Genomic DNA, 7,843 nt, shown 5'->3' on the forward strand with positions numbered 1-7,843 from the left:
TGTTTTCTTTGGAAACTCACTTGTGCCATGTCCTGCTTTTCTGTAAGCTGTGTTATGAGAGTCACATGATGTTTTTCTGGAAGATGTCTTGAGAGGGGATGTTTTGCTGAGACAGACATATAAGAGGCTATGTGATGTGTTATTGGAGCAGACCCTTGAAAGGGCTCGTAGTGTTTGGAAAGAGTATAAGTAGAACCCCACAGACAGTGAAAGGATGCTCTTGCATTGTTATGCCTTCCCATGATTCATTAGTCTTCAATTCATAGAAAGAAACATTCCAAAGAACTTCTCACAGTACTTAAACTGATTCTGACCACTTCCACTTACTTTTGATGAGTCTGGAGATCCTTGAAATTTCTGCTGGATCGTACCTCCACTACTCATTGTGTTTACTGTTTGCTATTGGACTGGACTGCTGATATCCTGACAAGAAAGACTAGGAATTGCTCCCTAAGAACTACTTCTAAACAGATCCACAAGTCCCTTGACCCATTAACTATCTTTATCCCACCTCTGATTGGTGGGCTAAAAAGGAGGTTAAAGCATTCTAGAACCCTAAATAGCATAAGGTTTAGAAAAATCTAAGCCTATACAACTACTTAAGAGAGGGCAGTTCAGAGGGGAAAAAGGAGAGATTTTATAGAAGTATTTTATAGAAACAATTTGAAGAGAAAACATACTAGAAAAAGGTAAGAAAAGATCAGAAAGGGTAGAGGTGAGCTTATTATTAGGCTGAAAGTATTCTAGGCCTAGAAAGACTGTGCAGAGGCTAGAAGCTCCCAGGACTGGGCTCAGGTTAGCAGACTGAGGCAGTAAGCCTCCAAGACAACAATTACATCAGGAGAATAAAAGTTACTTTTACATTTATGCTTCAAATTCCTTTATGTAAAACTCTTTTAGTTTTAAATTTTCCTTTCGGAACCTACAATACTTTAAATTCATAGTAAAACATAAATGTTTGATATCACTGTTGTCAAGGAGAATTTGACATTTAAACTTAAATGAGGTGCCTTAATATTCTGAGTCCATTTTTTTTCTCACGCATGCTTTTCGTAGTTTTATCTTATTGTACAGGTCCTCCCTGAAGTAGAATTTTCCAGAAACTTTCTCAAAGCCTTTAAGGAGAAGAACCAGGTTTTGATGTTACCGTCCATGTCTTTCTGAGACCTGTTTTATGGAGTACAGGCTCATACTTCGAGGTTCCTCCCTGGCATCAATGCCAATGGGCCCTAAACATGTCAAAATGCAGGCTCACTTTTTCCCTTTCTCTTTGAGGGTCAGTCACAGGATATAGGCTGACTTTAGTGCAGCCATCATCCTTTGAGTAGAAGTCTTCTCAGTAGAGTTCCTTTCAATGGAAGATAGGGTGCTGGACTGTTGCTTGCTTTCTTTACTGCATCCCACTCTCCGCTTTCTCACTCTTGTTGCAGGTCTTAGAGGACAGTGTGATCCTTTGATGCCCATGTGTATACCTGACTACAATTACTTTTCTCATTTTGATGAAGTAATTACCTCTATTATGTTAGGTTTTTGTCTTTCAGCAATATTAAGCTTAATCCCTCACTTCATGTAAGGGCCCCTTGGGTTTTTTTTTTGGGGGGGGGAGTTAGATTTTTCTCTTTATTCTACTCAGCTATGGATTTGTTTCAGAGCTTTTTTTTTTTTTTTTTTTTTTAGACAGGGTTTTTCTGTGTAGCCCTAGCTGTCCTGGAACTCACTTTGTAGACCAGATTGGCTTCGAACTCAGAAATCTGCCTGTTTCTGCCTCCCAAGTACTGGAATTAAAGGCGTGCACCAACATTGCCCAGCTTCAGTGTTTGTTCTAAAGAAGTCCTTTCCCTCTACTGCTTGAGACATATCTCATGGTATCAAAGAACACTGGGGTATAGACCTCGACCTATGGAAAACATTAGCAGTTGCATAGTTATAATAGTAAATAGCTACAAATATAATCACTATAGTGCTTATGTCTACTAGCATATTACTAAACATACTTTAATTTTCCTTCTATAAACTCAGTATGCATTTTTCCATCAGACAAGGCCTGTTTTATTTATTTTTGAGAAACTCTCAGCCACTTTTGTCAGTTACTTTCTCCTCTGTTCTTCCTTTCTTCATTACTCCTCGAATATCTATTTAATGTCCATATCATTTGTTGCTTGAGTTTATTAACACTTTCATTTTCTTCTTTGTCATGTGTTTGTTGATAAATTTTATTTATTCAATGATCTAAATTCTTTTTTCCTTGCTAACGAACTGTTTAAAAAACTTTCACTGAAATTTTAATTACAAAATCAACTTCTTTAAAATTCATATTTTCTTTGTAGAGTATAGTCTAATTATAGTATAAAAACATCGGTCAATTTTTTTTAATCATGCACCCTGGTTTTAGGTTGTTTTAAGATTAAAAGTCCCTGAAATTATCTCCTAGTATAAAGCTTGTGTCCAGTTCCAATTATCTTTATAGATCACTGACTTTACACATCAACCTGACTTTGAAGTTGTTTGCATTTTTGCTGAACAAGAATTCTCCTTTCACATGTTTATCGTCTTTTAAGTAAATACTAAGTCATCATATCATAAATACAGCTATTGTTAACAAGGATTGGAGTCTCCTTTCAGTTTTTAGCCTCATCCTTAAACAAATATAGAAATGGACTCAAAAGGAAGCTTGAAAACAATCTTATTGGAATTTGAAAGTAAAACAAAAGAATAAGAAAGTTATAAATCTCTGTAGCTGCTGAGTGGAGGGAGATGGAAAAGAGGAGCCACTAATTGCAACTGGGGTTCCAGAAAGCAGGTGCGCTCAACACTGGAGATCAGCAGTCTAGCAGAAATGCAGAATTTCAGAAGAAAAAAAAAAAAATGAGTAAGAAGACCTTGAGTGTCAGACAAAGTGCCTTTATGCTTTGGGGCATTGTCTGAAAAACATATGATAAAAATGAAAAACAAAAGTTACATGTTTTGAGTTAGAAATCAGAAGAACAGTTTAGCAACACTTTCTTTTTCTTTCTTTCTTTTTTTATTAATCATTTTACTTGTTTACATTTCAAATGATATCCCTCTTCCTGGTTACCCCTCCACAACCTCCCTATCCCAACCACCGTCTTCCCCCTCCCCTTTCCTCTATGAGGGTATTTCTCCACCCATTCACCCACATCCTCCTCTGCTGGGGCATCCAAGCCTCCCTCCCCTCCCATGGATGTAAGATAAGGCCATCCATTGCTACATATGTATCTGGACACCTGGCTCCCTCCAGGTATACTCTTTGGTTGGTATAGTGGATTTAGTCCCTGGGAGCTCTGGGTGGTCCAGTTAGTAGATATTGTTCTTCTTATGGGGTTGCAATCCCGTTCGGCTCCTTCAGTCCCCCTAGCTCTTCCCTTGGGGTCCTGGGGCTCAGTCTGATGGTTGGCTGTGCTATCTGCATCTGTATAGGCCAGCTACTGCTAGAACCTCTCAGGTAACAGTCATACCAAGCAAGCTCCTGTCAGTAAGCACTTCTTGGTATCAGCAATAGTGTTTGGGAGGAGGGGTATTGGGGGTGGTGGTATCTGCAGATGGGATATATCCCTAGGTGGGGCAGTCTCTGGATGGCCTTTCCTTCAGTCTCTGTTTAGTGCTTTCTAGTGGAAGCTCTGAAAACAACTATACTAGGGGAGGAGATTCTGGGAGGAAGTAGAACCTTATATCCATGAATCAAAAATCAGATCTTCCATCTCATTAGCCTATCTACAGGAAAACTGACTTTCCTAAGGAGTGGACTCCTGGTGATTAATGGGCTCAGCTGCACTGCTTTTTAAGAAAGGAGACCTGAAAGTAGCATACAGTGTTCTAATCTCTGGAGAACTTCAGAATGTCTTGCTTTCACCCAGAGGGTAGAAGTAAAGTTTGCATTCTGCTCTTCTGACCAGGAGGAAGCTGCTTCTACCTTCATAGATAGGGTTAAACCTTGATATTGTCACCCTTCCTGTTGTACTATAAACCATACAAGGAAGTTGTGCTATTCTCCTCCCTAGTATTAATCAGGAAAAAAAAATGAGGTAAGATCCAAAATTTGACATTGAGTGAGCTGTTGGGCATACTGAGAACCACCCAAAGTCCTTTGCCCACAATCAAGAACAGGGTTGCTTAGAGCTCCCCACATACCCCATCACACCTTCGGTGACTCAGCAACAAAGGTTCCTCCATCATTAATGGAACATGCAACTAGTTTCTCTTGGCAATCAGGCATTTACACAGACAGCTAGAAGTGACTTCATGGCAATCAGGTGTCCTAAAACAGCCAGCTCTCAGGGATCCTGATATGATACATGTCATCTCCAGCTGCCCAAGAGGCCACAGCATAGCTGTGCTATGTTCCTTCTCACATATGCTATAGACAATGTCTCATGTCCCTCTGTGCATGTGTTACAGGCATGATGATTAAAGAACGGTCCTCCCTGTCCCCTCTCTCACCTCCCCCTTCTCCCGAGGCTGCCTCTGTCTCCCCCTCCTAATAAACTTCCCATGTGAACCCTGCTGCATGATTTGTTTGGGACCTGCCACTTATTTCTAACAGTTTCCACCTGTGTTTTCCCTAGGCACATGCTCTGTATACCTATAAAGTCTATCATCATGGCCTGCCTTGTTACTGTCGCCAACCCCTCTCAGAGATAGCCTTTTCGCTACTCCTCCCAAACAAATTGCTTGGAGTTTGTTGCATGGTGTGATTTTTGTGGTATTCCTTGGCTCCCAATTTCATGGATGCAAAAACCCTTTCAGGAGGGATCTATTCTAACTCATTCCCAAGCCTGGTATCACACAAACCAATGGAGGTTGATCAGTTGACCTTAGTAAATTTATCACAAATTTCTCAGGTTTTGGTTTTGGTTTTTGGTTTTTTTCTACATCTTGCAAATTATGTATTGTTTAAGACAGGAATTTACTCTCTAGTATTGCCCTAGGTTGAGGGCCAGAGCCGAGATCCAGTTGTTCTGAGCTAATAGACATTTGACATGCTGCCCTAATACTTCTGACCAATAAACATTACTTGAGGCTCTGTTTCCTAGGTCCTGAATTTGACTCAATTGTCCATGTAATTGCTCAAGTACAGACTTGAAGGAGGCTTTCAACCATTCTACATTCATTCTTTAACACATTAAGATGTAGTATTTGGAAAACATCCTTTTGTAACAAAATATTTAATAATAATTGTATATTTTAAATTCTATTTTTGGAGTCAAACTGTCATTTGTAAGGTTTTTGTTTTGTTTTGTTTTGTTTTTGTTTTTGTTTTTTTAATTAAAGGTGCAGATGAGAATGGTACTTCTGATAGGAGAAGTAAGTATCCTCCTATAAGATCATAATGTCTGGGCCAGGAATGATAGCACAAAACTTTCACATCAGCACTCAGCAGACAGAGGCAGATAGGTTACTGAGCTTGAGGTCAGCCTGGTCTACAGAGAGAGAGTTCCAGAACAGAATGTCCAGAACTACACAAAGAAGCTCTGTCTTAAAAACCCAAAGAAACAAAAACAAACAGAACATTTATTTTACTGCTTGTCTTAGTCAGGGTTTCTATTCCTGCACAAACATCATGACCAAGAAGTAGTTAGGGAGGAAAGGGTTTATTCCGCTTACATTTTCCACATTGCTGTTTATCACCAAAGGAAGTCAGCACTGGAACTCAAGCAGGTCAGAAAGCAGGAGCTGATGCAGAACCCATGGAGGGATGTTCTTTACTGGCTTGCTTCCCCTGGCTTGCTCAGCTTGCTCTCTTATAGAACTCAAGACTACCAGCCCAGGGATGGTCCCACCCACAAGGGGCCTTTCCTCCTTGATCACTAATTGAGAAAATACCTTACAGTTGGATCTCATGTAGGCATTTCCTCAACCAAAGCTCCTTTCTCTGTGATAACTCCAGCTGTGTCAAGTTGTCACAAAACTAGCCAGTACAAGGCTTAACTTCCATTTCAGTCCATATGATTTAATTTTTATCTCATGCGACAATCGCACCAAAATAACTTTGAATAATAAAAACGGTAGACAGAAGACTGCAAAAGTTTCAGTGAAACTTAAGAAAAGTAATAAAGTAGTTGGAAAATGAATGAAAAATGCATTCATGATAAAATCAAATCACACATATAAACTGTGACATGTGCCCTCTAGAGAGACAGAGGGAGTTGACATCACTTCAGGGGTACTGCTTAGCACATTACCTTGAAAATTTGTTTTGGCAAACTACAATTAAGAGGAAGCAGACAGTAAGAGCAAAGGTCTGAGAGAAAGAGCTTGCCATTGACATGCAAAATTAGGAAACCAGGAAAATCAGCAAAGCTGTCTCACTATTCTTCCTTGATGGAAAGAAGGTGGAGAGAAAATCATGGATAACGCATCAGCACTAATTAAATTCTCCACTTTTAATAGGGAAAGCAATTATGAAAATAGGGAGAATGAGGAGTACCTCTGCGAGGGCAAATAAAGTGTGGGGAGCATCAAAGAAAGCATTGCTTGACATCTTCCTCCTCCAAAGAGAAGAGATGGTGACGTGAGCCAAAACACAGAGCTCCCTACAAGAAGGAAGTAAGCATTAAAACCTCCTACAGAGGTGAGAATGAAAGGATTCTTTCCTTCAGTAGATAAAGGTTATGTTAATGGAGCTTCTCAGAGAAGAAAACATGCCAACACAGGAGAATGCACAAGTATTTCATTAAGTGTCTGCTTAGAAAAGGAGGCAGGGAGTTCAAAGAAGTGTCAGACCAGGAGGTAAATGAAATCCCATTTGGAGCAGAGATGGTGAGGATGCTAGGTTCTTGAACAGCTGCAAAGGAATTCAGCAAAGGCTATCAGAGAGTACTCAAGCCAGAGCTGTGCCAGTGGAGTTCCATGGGACCTAAGCCCTAGGCATGAGCCTAACTTTGTTCCCTGTCATGCTCATTTACCAGGTTGGGAACAACCCAGCACAAAACAAACACAACAAACACTTTATAGAGTGTAGGTATCAGTTGGAGTCATTAGGTAACAAATATGATTCGGGGTGGGGTGGGGGATAAGAACATTCTTTTTAGGCATAGTGACATTGCATTATACTGTCAGCCTTAGCCAATAGAACATGGTGGGCAAAAGAAGAAGTGAAAGATTGGAAATTAAAGAAACAATTTGTTTTAATTTAAATACAATATAATTGTAATACTGAAGGATGAGGTCTGGGTTAGAGTGGGCCTGGGTTCTTGGCTCCTTATTGAAAAAAAAAAAAAAAAATTCAAGGCTCACGCAGATTTGAAAGGAAGCAAACTAATATTTGAAGCAAAATCACACTGACTAAAGAAAGTTGAACTATCTAAGGTAGTCAGCAGACAATAAGAGGATTCAAGGGTCCTGTATTATACCTCTGGGTTAGTTTTATGAGGTCTAAAGAAAAGAGAGGCTGGTTATCAAAGGATGCAATTTAGGTGGTTCTTTGTTTTTATTGATAGGTTAGACCATGTATTCTCTTTTCCTACTGTATATGTCCTATTCTATAATGTACCTGGTTTAATCATATGCATTTCCAATTGTAGATAAGCATAAGATAGTAAATAAAGAATTCTCTCTAAATGTTTACTAGTGTACAATTTTATTTTACTCTGTATGTACCCAGATGTACATCAGACTTGATTGATTCTCATGTTCTTCATTCCGGTATATGTTGGCAACACATTTAAGTAGAAAGTGTCTAAATGCAATTGTTACATGGGAAGGGAAACTTACACTATTGTTCTGAGATTGGAATACCTGTAGCCTGATGCAGGAAGCATCATATATACCCATACATTCTCTCTCTCTCTCTCTCTCTCTCTCTCTCTCTCTCTCTCTCTCTCTC

This window comes from Mus pahari, chromosome 2 (genome assembly GCF_900095145.1).
Source record: "Mus pahari chromosome 2, PAHARI_EIJ_v1.1, whole genome shotgun sequence".
Taxonomy (NCBI): Eukaryota; Metazoa; Chordata; class Mammalia; order Rodentia; family Muridae; genus Mus; species Mus pahari.